A 14,145-nucleotide genomic window follows, 5' to 3' on the forward strand; every position below is an offset into this window, starting at 1 on the left:
CCATGAACTTCCAGATGTTCAAGCTGGTTTTAGAAAAGGCAGAGGGACCAGAGATCAAATTGCCAACATCTGATGGATCATTGAAAAAGCAAGAGAGTTCCAGAAAAACATCTATTTCTGCTTCATTGACTATGCCAAAGCCTTTGACTGTGTGGGTCACAATAAACTGTGGAAAATTCTGAAAGAGATGGGAATACCAGACCACCTGACCTGCCTCCTGAGAAACCTGTATGCAGGTCAGGAAGCAACAGTTAGAACTGGACATGGAACAACAGTAAAAGGAGTACGTCAAGGTTGTATATTGTCATCCTGCTTATTTAACTTCTATGCAGAGTACATCATGAGAAACGCTGGGCTGGAAGAAGTGAAAGCTGGAATCAAGATTGCTGGGAAAAATATCAATAACCTCAGATATGCAGATGACACCACCCTTATGGCAGAAAGTGAAGAAAAACTAAAGAGCCTCTTGCTGAAAGTGAAAGAGGAGAGTGAAAAAGTTGGCTTAAAGCTCAACATTCAGAAAACTAAGATCATGGCATCCAGTCCCATCACTTCATGGCAGATAGATGGGGAAACAATGGAAACAGTGTCAGACTTTATTTTTGTGGGTTCCAAAATCACTGCAGATGGTGACTGCAGCCATGAAATTAAAAGACACTTGCTCCTTGGAAGGAAAGTTATGACCAATCTAGACAGCATATTATAAAGCAGAGACATTACTTTGCCAACAAAGTTCTGTCTAGTCAAGGCTATGGTTTTTCCAGTGGTCATGTATGGATGTGAGAGTTGGATTATAAAGAAAGCTGAGTGCCGAAGAATTGATGATTTTGAACTGTGGTGTTGGAGAGGACTCTTGAGAGTCCCTTGGACTGCAAGGAGACAACCAGTCCATCCTAAAGGAGATCAGTCCTGGGTGTTCATTGGAAGGACTGATGTTGAAGCTGAAATCCAATACTTTGGCCACCTCATGCGAAGAGCTGACTGATTGGAAAAGACCCTGATGCTGGGAAAGATTGAGGGCAGGAGGAGAAGGGGACGACAGAAGATGAGATGGCTGGATGGCATCACCAACTCGATGGACATGGGTTTGCGTGGACTAAGGGAGTTAGTGCTGCACAGGGAGGCCTGGCGTGCTGCAGTTCATGGGGTTGCAAAGAGTCGGACACAACTGAGTGACTGAACTGAACTGAACTCACCAAGTATGTCTCCTTGAGCCTGGCTAAAACAGAGCCAAAAATAATTCACTCAATGAAGTCACAGTTTTTGTCTGAATGGAATTAATTTTTCACTCTTAAGATTCCAGGATTAATCAATTAGACAGTTGGAAATTTTTAAAACGTAAAATAGTGTTTTGTAAAACTGTTACTTAATGCAAAATTAGGAAGACTTGGTTGTTGGCTCTTAGTAGAAACTAAAGGCTGTACCTGCCCTAGAATTGATGGTATGTGTGTCTATTTATGAAATTTTGGTAATAAAATTAGCACAGCCAAACATCAGTTAAGACCTGTACCCCCTAAGTTGATAAAGAAGTTTTTATGAGAGAGAATCTCGGGTGAGCCTTAATAGCCCTAGGAAATTCAGTGGAGCAAAAATGAAATATCTGCCGTGTGCCAGGACTGGAAGACTTTTTTTGGTCTACACACAAAACCCTAATTCCATGGAGACAACAAAGGAGACTTTCTAAAGGAAGAGGTCTGGTATTCGAGGATTCAGCTCAATAGAAGATCAGGATCTGAATCCATCAGCATGACCAGCCTACGATCCCAGTCACTACAGTTCCCCAAGAACAAGGCCTTGCCCTGCAGAGTACCACAACCTTTTCACATTCTGCTCGGGGGCTTGCTACTCTGCTACGGGTTACAGTGAGATCAAGCGGAACTGGGAAAGTCACAGGAGGGAAGGCTCCCAAGACAGCCTTCAATGTTGGCCTCGATGCTGGAAAGTGGCAGCTGGTTAAGTGCCCCAACCTGCCTCATTCCAGACCTAGTCCTCTGAGAGGCATTTGTGTGCCACCCAGAGGGGTCGGCGGACTGAGACCTCACTGTCCGTAGCAGTGGCATCAATGATCCTCAATACACTGGCTCGCTCTCTTCTTCCCTGCATCCCTCTCCTGCCACTCATGCCTGCTTCCTGCCAAAGGAAGCTACCTGTATCTAGTCCTTTGACTTAGACTCTCAAGGGAACCCAAAATAAGACAAGGCCCATGGATTAGTTACATATTGCTGCTGTAACAAATTACCACAATCTTAGTGTCTTGTGGGTTAGTCACTAAGTCCTGTCCAACTCTAGTGACCCCACAGACTGTAGACCACCAGGCTCCTCTGTCTGTGGGATTTCCCAGGCACGAATACTTGAGTGGGTTGCCATTTCCTTCTCCAGGGGATCTTCCTGACCCAGGGATCAAACCCACGTCTCCTGCAATGGCAGGCAGAGTGTTTACCACTGAGCCACCATGGGGAAGCTATCTCTGTGGCTTAAACATATTTTGTTAATGTACAGTTCTGGGTATCAGAAATCTAACATGGGTCCACAGGCCGTGTTCCTTCAGCAAGCTCCTCTTTCCTTTCTGTCTCTAGCTCTCATGGGCCATCCATATCCTTTAGCTCATGGCCTCCTTCCTCCACCTTCAGAGCTGGGAGCATAGCATTGTCTCATCTCTTTCTGTCTCTCTTTTTCCATCATCATATTGCCTTCTGTTTCTAACTCCTCCCACATCCCTTTTATAAGGACAGTTGTGATTACATCAGGCTCGCCTGAGAAATCCAGGTAATGGTCCCATATTCTGAGAATTAGAACCTGGGAACCAGGGAACCATTTTCAGCCTACTACCACCCATGAATAACTTATATAATGGAAGGAAAGTTGCATATGTAATACTGTTATATAAATATTTATAATTTACTCATGGCTATTATTCTGTCATGAGAAACAAACAAAGAAATCCTGCCGTTTTTGACAACATGCATGGAACTTAAGGGCATTTCTGTGCTAAGTCGCTTCAGTAGTGTCCAACTCTTCATAACCTGCCAGGCTCCTCTGTCCACGGGATTCTCCAGGCAAGAATACTGGAGTGGGTTGCCATTTCCTTCTCCAAGGGACCTTCCCGACCCAGGGATTGAACCGACATCTCTTATGTCTCCTGAATTGGCAGGTGGGTTCTTTACCACTAGCGCCACCCGGGAAGCCCTAAGGCTTCAGTGAGGGCATTATGCTAAGTGAAAATAAGTCAGACAGAAAAACATACTATACAAACATAACACCATGCAGTATGTCTTTCTCTGTCTGGCTTATTTTACTTAGCATAATGGCAACCCACTCCAGTATTCTCGCCTGGAGAATTCCATGGACAGAGGAGTCTATAGTCCATGGGGTGGCAGAGAGTTGGACACAACTGAGTGACTAACACACAGAAACATACACACACACACGCCACTTATATGTGGAAGCTTAAAAAAAGAAAAACAGAATCAAACCTATAGAATCAGAGAGTAGAAAAGTAGTTGAGAGAGGCTGAATGTGGGGAAAATAGAGAGAGACTGGTAAAAGGATACAAGCTCTCAGATACAAGATGAATAAGGTCTGAGGTGACTATGGTCGATAGTCGTGTTGCATGGTGGAGGTTTGCTGTGAGGGTGGAACTCAGATGTTCTCACACACAGACACACACACAAAAGGAAGGGGTAAATTGTTGAGATGATGGATATATTGACTGACTGGAGGAGGGGATCCTTCCCAACGTATACATGTGTCAGATCGCCATGTGTACTCTTTAAATAGCTTATAATCTTCTCAATTAAACTTGAAATTAAAAAAAAAAAAACCACAAGTGAAACTAATCACCCACTTTCCTGGAAATATTTACCTGTGAAATCAGGAAAATCTGAATGAGAGCCCACTGACGGTCCATAGTAACATATCCAGGCCTGATGTTGTGTCAGTTTAACAACCAACTATGACCTTTTCTTGCTCAGAAATAATGATTAGATCCTGCCTGGCCATGCTGTGAAGTGGAACATTTTATTCCAACCGTGCAGCTCTCGACACTGTCTTCTCTGCCAGACATTAGACAAGATGTCAGATTTGTCATCATACCGGAAGGTTTTTATTAATTATCTTTCAGAGGCAAAGTCCTTTTTGTAATTTATTTTTTCACACCAGGAAAATTCTTCTATTGAACTAAATGTCTATTTTGTTAAATTGTTTTTCACTGCTAAAGTTTCTTGCTTTGAAAAGTTCCAAAAGAAGAGAAATAGACCCAGCAAAAATTGGTGTTAAAGTCAAGGAAATGATTGTGTTAAGGAGAGCACCTCCTACCCGCCCTCAGCAAAAAAGTGTCATATGCATCTTTCTTTAAAATCTAACTGCCAAATTAATGTACAAGCTAAGAGACAAAGTTCTCCAAATTTTCCTTGCCTGGATCAGAAGGAGTTACAAAGACTGCTCTTTACATGCCAATTAATCATATTCTGAAGAATTCATGCTTTGATGTAAGTAGCATTTATTGAGTATCTATCATGTATTGGTGGCCAAGATAGGCAACAATTAGTAAGACAAGCCCCCTCTTGTTTAGGAACACAGAACACAATAGGAGAGGTTGGTATGTGAATACCTACTTGTAAAACGCAATTTAAAGTGTAAGAATGGAACAAGTAATCTAGTGGAAAAACTCAAGGAAAAAAAAGGACAAAACTCAGGTTGGAGGGTAGGAATAAGGTCCCCAGAGAAACCACTGTCCTAGACATCAATATGGTTGGTTTTACCTGTGGACCCTTAACTTTTAAACAGAAGATGCTCAGTGGGGAGGACAAGCCTCTTCAGTGCTGCTACTAGAATTATCCAGACGGACTCAGATGTCTCAAGATGGAGACATGAAAAAATTCTTGATGATTAAAAATTCCTGAAGTCTTTGAAAACTACTTTATTTTTAAAGGCAATAATTCTTGAGAATATAGAAACCAGAAAATATTTTAAGAAGTAACATTTTCTGCTTTATATTTCCAGAGTAGCAAGCAAGATAGTAATATTATCTCCAAGGGGAACACAATGTGGTCTCAGGTTTCAAGGGAGAAAAAAAGTAGAGGGAGACCTTCCAGCTATGAGGAACACTCAGGAAAAATCTGGCGAGTGTTGAACAACCAGTTCTCCAAGAAAGAAATGCCTTTATTTGTCATGCTTGTGAGTTTCTATGGTATAAATACTTCCATTATGGCCAGTTTCAAGCAACTGACGTGAAGTCACTAGACGCAGAGTTGGGAAGACACACATGTACAGTTGGCTCCTCTGAGCCGAGCGGCTCCTGCCCAGCCCTGGGTGTGCCAGCTCCTAATCCTGGAGCATTTGGGCCAAGAACTTGCCTGGACTTCTGCAGGACTTTTATGAGCATGAACCGCCATGACACCTAGGAGAGCTTCCCTCCTTCCCAGGATGACATTTTGTAATCCAGGATGGGGTTACATTGCACATGAATTAAAATGGCCTGGAACACCCTCACTAATGGAGCAAAATGGCCCACCCTAATTTGCTTTTACAGTAAGAGAAAATGCAATGAATCCTTGATTCGTGACTGTGTGTTATTTAAATATTGCTTTTGATGTTTTATCCAGAGTCCTAGCTCAAATGATCAGAGATAATCCTGCCTTCTGACATAATTAGGGAGCCCTTGCTTTGCTAAGCTGGAGAATAATCAATTTGACCTTGAAAGTTTGTCTGTAGTATCGTACTAATGTTCAGAACGCAAACGAGGCAGCCACACTAGTGTCTCTCTAGATACTCAAACATCAGCTACAGACTCTGTTCCAAGGACAAACAGGCTTGAGCAGAGAGAGTGGAAATTATGATGGCCAGCAGGCTCCATATGGCCACTATATCTGTTAGATGGCCTTTAGTTCATGGATTAATTGCTCACATGGAAATCACAAGGATTTTCACTAAGTACCTGGGATTGAGACAGCACTGGGATTGGAGTCAAACAGAACAACACCCCACTCATGATCAGACCCGGAGGGGCAAAATTTCATCAAATGACCACCATCCATTCCTCTCTTATCTGTCCCCACAACAAACAACATCTGTCTTTTATTATCCCAGTTGTGCTCTTAGTTTTCCTAAATTAAATTTGAAAGTGAATTTTGGTTTGCATTTGTGTCTTATATAGATTTTTCTTACACCCAGGCCTCTTCATTCTTTTCCATTACCTTTATGGCCTCCCCAACCATCTAAGTTTTCATTCTTTATCCACTAATATTCCTAAGAGGGGTTTGCAGAGAACTCCTTGAATGTGTTGCAGAGAACTCATCTGTGTTTCAATGAAACTACAACCACCATAAAAGAATCTCAAGTATTCTCCCCTCAGAACTTCTTCCATATTTACTGTCTCCTGTATTCTGGGGAGCTGAGTCAGCCTGGCCCATTACTCAAGTTTGTGTTTCTCAGAGTATCAGGCCCTTCCTCTTAGCAGGCTTGTTCAAAGGCACAGACATTTTAGAGCAATAAAAGTGGCTTACAGCTGGTTTTCAAAAACTGAAGTTATTCCTTCCCTCTGCTGCTTGCAATGTCAAATGATCCCCCTCTTCTCTGATCTCCACAACAAGCAGGAAGACTCTTCAACCTACTTCTCATTAAAAACAAACAGAAAAAGCATATCTAGATACAAATGCACTAAGTCAATCCTAAAGGAAATCAGTCCTGAATATTCTTTGGAAGGACTGATGCTGAAGCTGAAACTCCAATACGTTGGGCACTTGATGCAAAGAACTGACTCACTGGACAAGATCCTGATGCTGGGAAAGATTGAAGGCAGGAGGAGAAGGGAACGAGATGGTTGGGTGGCATCACCGACTCAATGGACATGAGTTTGAGCAAGCTCTGGGAGTTGGTGATGGACAGGGAAGCCTGGCGTGCTGCAGCCCATGGGGTCACAAAGAGTCAGCCATGGCTGAGCGACTGAACTGAACGGAACTGAAGTCACAAATCCCCTCATTATTATTACTGAATTAAATTTAGGTGTGAATGAACCAGCCTCTTCTTTCCAACAAACATTCATCAGGTTTTGAACTGAGAAGAAGAAGAAAAAAAAAAACAACTCTGAGCTGAAATAGTTTGAAAAGCACAGTATATATATATTTTTCTCATGTCTATTTGAGTCCAGAAGTTCAATTACCTGAAATTTCATGAGTCAGTCCTTGGGATATTTTCAACTCAAGCTAGATTAATACAATAGTCAAAGTTTCTGCTAATCCTACCGCTCTTTCAAAGTTAAGTCTGAGTCTTCTAATGGAAAAATAGTATATCTCCCCAGTAGAAAAATCTGGAGGAGAGCTGATCTTCTTCAAAAAATCTTATATAGTATAAAATGTGATCACGTGAAGGGCCTCCACACTAGGCTGGGAGACTACACTAGAGTCTGTCTAGACAGTCAGACATCAGGGACAGGCTTCATTCAAAGGGCAAATAATCTTGAGCAGAGTGGTGCATGTAGAGGTGACAATCACAGGCCCCATCTGAACAACTGATCTATCAAACAGCCCGCAAGGCCAGCACCCACACGGGAGAGCTGAGGGCCATAACTAAGGCAGTGGGAACAGGCTGGGGAGGAGACAGACCTGGGTCTCAGCTCTGGCCCTGGTTTCGCTGGGACTGTTTGGGATTTAGCCTCTAATATCCTGTATCCCAGGAAATGCCTCAGTCCCAGGTAGCCTAGCCCCAGAAGGAAACTGAAATCATACTCAAACTGAGCCATTTGAGGAGAGAAGGCTATAGGAACTAGCAAAAGGATGGGCAGGATTGGGGAGAAGGGACACAGGGCACAGAGAAGCAACCCAGTAAGCGTGGGGCACATTTATTTTATCTAAGCCTGCAGGTCTAGAGGAGGAGCCGGCCTCCAGACCCAGGAAAGAGAGCTGCACGAGGCGGCTCTCTGTGACCCCAGCGGAGGGACACCGCAGGCTGCAGAAACTTTCTCTCCTCTCTCCTTCTGAGCGCCTGCCCCAATCCCGCAGTGGCGAAAGCACTGATTGGCAAACCACAAGGGACGGGCCCAATCCGGCCTGCTCCCTGGGTTCGTGAATCAAGTTGTATTTGAACACAAACAGGCTCATGCCTATTGTCATGTGTGCTTCCACACTACAGTGGCAGAGTTGAGTGGCTGTGACAGAGACCTGATGTCTCTCAAAGCCTAATGTCTGCAGACCCCTGGGTGAAGGCCTTGGAAACCCGAGGGCAGGGGAACTGGGCAGAGGGCAAGGCGTGGAAGGGTAAGCAGTGGGCCTGAAGGGGCTCATCACACTCCCCACCTGTGATATTAATCACAAAACTGGAGAAGTACTGGGAGATACAGTCCAAAAAGCTGGAAACAGAGGCACCCCACAATTACCCTGAGTGTAAACAAAGCCCTGAACTTCTTAAGCAGCCACCCATGAACCAGTCCTTTTTTTAATTAGGCTCCTGCAGAGAAGATTTAATTGTGGAAAGATGGAATTTGAAAAGCTCAGAGGCACTCAGCCGTTTCACAATATTATTTGGGTGAATTTTCTGCTAAGTTCAATGTCTGACAAAAACTTTTTTTTCAAAATCCAAAGAAAATACTGTAGATTAGTAAACAGGATGTAGGGGTTTAGTTTATTCTTTGGGACAAGAATGATTAATTATTTCACAATAATTCTCAGTATTTGTGTGACAAATATTAATTGAGCACTTACTACTTGCCAGTCCTGTTGGAGAAATGTAGCACACAGGACAGAAAGTGTTTTCTGCCCTCGTGGAACTTAACTCTAGCGTAGGAGACACTAATGAATGAGTTAAAAATAAACAGAGAGGATCATTTCAGAGTGATAACTTCTATAGAGAAATGAAAGCTGAATGAGGGGATGGGGAGAAGGGCAGTAGGGGACAGTTGGGAAAGCATCTCTGATGAGGAGAATAATAAGGATTCTGTCTCATGGAGCTGGGGGAAGATCATTTGACATGGAGGCAGCAGGAAGCACAAAGGGAAGGCTTGGTGCAGGGATATTTGAAAGTTCCCATAATAATAAAAACTAAAAAAAAAAAGGAAAAATCTGTGATGGGAAGAAGGCCAGGGCAGCTGGAAGGGAGGCCAGGGAAGCTGGAAGGCAGCTCAGTGGAGAAGGCCAGAGAGTTAGGTGAGGTCTTATGGGCTAGGACTTTTCTGTAACTCAGACGGTAAAGAATCTGCCTGCAATGCAGGAGACACAGGTTTGATCCTAGGGTCAGGAAGATCCTCTGGAGAAGGGAATGGCAGTCCACTCCAGTAGTCTTGCCTAGAGAATCTCATGGACAGTGGAGCCTGGTGAGCTACAGTCCTTGGGGTTGCAAAGTGTTGGACATGACTGAGCAACTAACGCCATTACTATAGGCTATGTTGCTGCACAAAGAAGAGTTAACTCAGCAGATCTGAGTATGCAGCTTTGAAATGGCCCTGCTTGCCAGACTGGCCCTCAGCTGGCGTCTGGGAATTTGGATTTCAGGGGTGTTCCCACCACCCTAACTGATTATAGTGCCTCAAAGTGCCAAAGCTGTTTGTACAAACAGTGTGGTTTAGGCTGAACCCCATCCCTCTGGGTGCCTGGAGTTTGGCTACATACCAGGCTGAAGGATCCCATGGTACCAGCGTCCAGTACTAACTCAGGGCACCAGTCTCTAGTGAGTCTGCCCAACTGGCAACATTTCACTTGTGCTGTCCTAACCCCTTGTGGGAGGAATGCTCTTTTCATGACTCCACTGGACAAGGACTTCTATGCTTGGTTCTGCTGACTTCTCCCCAGGCACCTTTTCCCTTTGTGACCTTGCTCTGATCTTTTCCCTGGAATAAGTCCTAGTCATGTGTATGAAGGCGGGAGGAGAAGGGGATGACAGAGGATGAAATGGTTGGATGACATCACCGACTCAATGGACATGAGTTTGAGCAAGGTCTGGGAGTTGGTGATGGACAGGGAGGCCTGGCGTGTTGCAGTCCATGGGGTTGCAAAGAGTCAGACATGACTGAGCAACTGAACTGAACTGATGTGTATGACTATATCTGGAGTCCTGTGAATCCTTCTAGTGGGGTCACTGACACTGGAGGTGGTCTTAGGGACCCTGACACAAATGGCAGTATTTCATTCATTTTCTCTGAGCCAGAACCCAGGGAAAGCACTTTACATAAACTTCCCCATGTAATCTTCACCCCAAGTCTCTGAGGCTGGCAATTCTTCCCCATTATTACTGGGACCATTTTACAAATGGAGTTAATTAAGATTCGGAGAACTTCTGTACCTCCCTCAAGGTCACCCAGCAGAGCCTGATGGAGAATCCAAGTGGTTTAACTCGAAATTATATCATTTGCCCTCTGAGGTCACCCACAGTATACACACAGCCTGCAGAAAACGCAGATTTTTTGCACATTTGTTTGACTTCACCACAACGGGTTGTCCATTTTAAGACTTTAATCTATTTTATCATGAGATGCTCCAGCGAAGCTCATTCAAGCTCCACCTCTTAATCTTGATAGTGATTTTGAGCCTTTGTTGTAAGAAAGACTATTAAGATTTGGCAATAAGATTCTTCAAGGGTGATAAATATCCCTTTAAAGGGACTGCAAATCCATTGACTGAATAACTCTGTCCTAAAAATGAAAGTCACAGTTGGGGAATGGAAGGGTGGGTTATGAAAATGCAAATTAGTATGACTATTGGTTGAGTTTAATTCAGCCCTCTTGTCACACAGAAATGCCAGTCCAATAGGCTCCTACTAAGGCAAGTCTGACCCACTCCAGTGTTCTTGTCTGGAGAATCCCAGGGATGAGGGAGCCTGGTGGGCTTCTGTCTATGGGGTCGCACAGAGTCGGCCACGACTGGAGCGACTTAGCAGCAGCAGCAGCAGCAAGGCAAGTCTGAGGCCCTGTAGAACGTAGACACTTGGTATCAGTGGCCTCAAAATGGATTGTGATGTCTGCTGTTCAAAGTCAGCAGCAGGAAATGCCGAGATGCTATTATTTCCATTACTCAGGAACTTATTTGTATTCTTTTCCAAAAAAAAAAAACCTCTTTAGGCCTGGCTTCCTTTATCATCAATATTTCTCAAAGTGGGTTACATATACTTACTGTGGTATGTGAGATAATTTTAGGCAGTATACTGAGATGAATAGTTTAAAATATTTTTTGATTATTGTGTCTTTAATGTTTGCCTCCTATTTATAGTAAGCAATGCTGATTTTCTGTTTATGGTAATGACAGATAATGTCCTTTCTTGATGTATTTGTACCAAATAGTAAATTGATTTAAATAAAAGTAAACATGAAAAAGAATATGGTTCTGTTAAATATGAAAGATTTAAGTTGGGAGAAACTCTGAACTGGATAACTTGTTTGGGAAGGTTTACAGGCAGGGAATTTCGATCAAAGGCAGAAAGAGTGAGATGGAAGTAGGTAACAGTCAGAATCAAAAGGAAGTAAAGCCATGATAAACTTCACATCAGTGGTTCCCGAAGTGTGATCTCTGGTCAAGCAGTTTCCCTGTTACCTAGAGTTATAAATGCAGATTCTCAGGCCCCACCCCAGATCCTCTGAGTCAAAAAGTGCAGGGCAGTGGGGAGGAAGAGAGGGGTGGGACATGGCAATCAGTGTTCACACAAGCCCTCCAGGGGGCTTCCGAAGCCCACTCAAGTTACTGTTCACACATTCATTCGTTCACTAAATGCAAATGAAGCACCTTCTATACACAAGGCTCACTTCACACTCAAAGCCTTGGGACATCACAGAGGAGGAAGACATTTCAAACATTTTACTAAGATGCAGGAACACATGCTGTGAGTGAATCGTGGTGAATTCTGATGAGAAGAGTCTGAGTAAATGGGTCTCTGCTCTACAGAGGCTCTGGGGCTCGTAGCGTGATCTCCTGGGGTGTTTGCTAGGGAGACGTCCTAGTGTGACCAAGACATATATTCATTTTATTGTCATAGACTGATCGAGCTGATGAAACACTGGGCAAGAATTAAATGTCCTTGGTTTGCTGGAGGCAAGCATGCATATAGATTGATCATCACAGCAAGGCAATTTCGGCCTCCTCCTGTGTGTGAGCTGAGACCTTCGAGCCTGGGGAAGTTTCTAGCTAGAGACCAGGGGTGGTGAGGCCACGGGTCAGCAATGCCATGACAGAGTGTTTCTTCACAGTCTAAGATCACAGTGCCGTATCCTAGGTTATATTCCTGTGGGTCACTAACTGGAAATGGATTAAAAAATGATAGAGCAAGAATAAGGGCAGAAGGAGGAACGTTTTGTCTCATCAAGGGTTATAGCAGCTAAGTTGACTTTCCCCAGGAAATTAGCTTGGTGAGGACCATATTTGAAGCTTAGAATTTAGCCCCTGCATCCAAAGGTGGGGGCAGCTGTGGGTTTTAAATCCAAGCACCATGTGGATTTGAAAAGTGAGCAGAGACAGAAATCCATACTACACTTTTTCTGTGAATGTTGGAAGGAGCATAAATTGACCTGATACAGAAGCCACATGTGCCTATAAGCCATGCTGTGAGGGCAGAATGCCCACTGGATTTCAAAGACTTGGTGTGAAAACAGAGGGCAAAATACTTCATTTGCAGTCTTTATATTGCTTACATGTTGAAATGCCATACTTTAGATATATCAGGTTAAAGAAAATAAATCACAACGAACGTTATCTCTTTCTTTTTACTCCTTTTAATGTGGCTACCAGAAAATTTTAAAATTATCTATGTGGCTTGGATTAGATTTCTATTGCACTGCTCCAGAGCAGGGGCTCTACTAACTTTTTCTTGAAAGGTCAGGGAGTAAATATCTTAGGCTTTGTGGACCAAGATGCAAAATGGAGGCCATCATGTAGGTGTGATGCTTAAGCATTTAAAATGGGACTGTGTAAAAATGTAAAAATCATTCTTAACTTGAACTGGTAAGCAAACAGGTATCAGACTGGATTTGGCCTATATATCACAGTTTGCAGACCTCTGTGCTAGAGTATAATGTTCCTCAAAACATCCTACATACAGCACCGTGGAGCCAGCAGTCCGCTTGTGTGGCCCCAACTGTGCCAGCAGAAGCACGGCAGGGGCACGGAAACCTGAGATCCAAAGTTGACCTGAAGAGGCAAGATGGGACTTGCACTAAGGCATGTGGAGCTGCAAAGTTCATTTTCTTAATCGCCAGGCGTCACCAAGGAAGGCCCCTTTTTATTGTTTCTTTTTCTCATTTTTTGGGGGGAGGGTTTTTCTTATGGTTACCTGGCCATGTCAGATTCACAATCTGAATACTGTCTTTGGTCATTTTAAAATGGATAAACAAAAGGAATGCATAAGTGACTGGGCCCTCCAGGTGATTTTAAAATCTCTCTCTTGCTTCTGTTTCAGCATAAATGACCAAGGATTATGTAGTTCAGCCATCTAGTGCAGGCCCCTGCTTTTCATGCAGGAACCACTGACCTTTAAATTCATCTGAAAGAGACAAGCACCCTGGTGCGGGGTGGGGGGTGGGGGAAGAAAGACCTCCAAAGGTCTGGTAGCAAAAACTGCTTTCAGTACATCAAGAGTTAATCTTCTGGTGCTGCAGGTTATTAATATAGGAAACACAAAGCAGTTGTATCCTATCTTCTGAAAGCAGATGAGCTGGCTAGCACTGAATTGAGAAAATTATTATTTATTAAAAATGAGATAGTCATGGACCAGTGACTAATCCTGATTGGGTTCAGAGACAATTCCCCACCAACCAGGAAAGTAATACATTTTTCAGAAAGGTATTTTGTTAAATACAAAGTGCCAGTATCATTGCTATTCATCTGCTCTAGGCTCCCATGTAGGATCTTTTCACGTTATAATGGCATCAGCAGTGAAAAGCCCCTGTACATGGTCATACCCTATTTTCTCTCCTAAGCTGCCCCTGTACTGTCAGCCTGCTTACAGCTGGGGCTTCTTCGCTATGGCTCACACAACCCTGAGACTATGCAATTGGAGTGGATGGGAGACAGATCCCAATAAGTTTCTGAGTTGGCATTAGGCTCATCCCTGGACACACAAGAACAGAGAAGGAAAAGAGGGACTTTCCATCCGCATTGATTGCAAAGGCAACACAAGGCCCTTGTGTGGTTGAGAGAAAGAAGGTCTAAGAAATATTTGGAGCTTGTTTTCCTC

General features: G+C 43.6%; 1 protein-coding gene across 5 annotated transcripts in view; it reads right to left on the reverse strand.

Annotated features, from left to right (window-relative positions):
* Positions 1 to 14,145, reverse strand: part of CDH13 (cadherin 13) — a 1,025,542-nt gene that overhangs the window by 817,224 nt on the left and 194,173 nt on the right. The gene's annotated exons all lie outside the window — the stretch shown is intronic.

This window comes from Giraffa tippelskirchi, chromosome 7 (assembly GCF_054371585.1).
Source record: "Giraffa tippelskirchi isolate mGirTip1 chromosome 7, T2T-mGirTip1v1.2.pri, whole genome shotgun sequence".
NCBI lineage: Eukaryota > Metazoa > Chordata > Mammalia > Artiodactyla > Giraffidae > Giraffa > Giraffa tippelskirchi.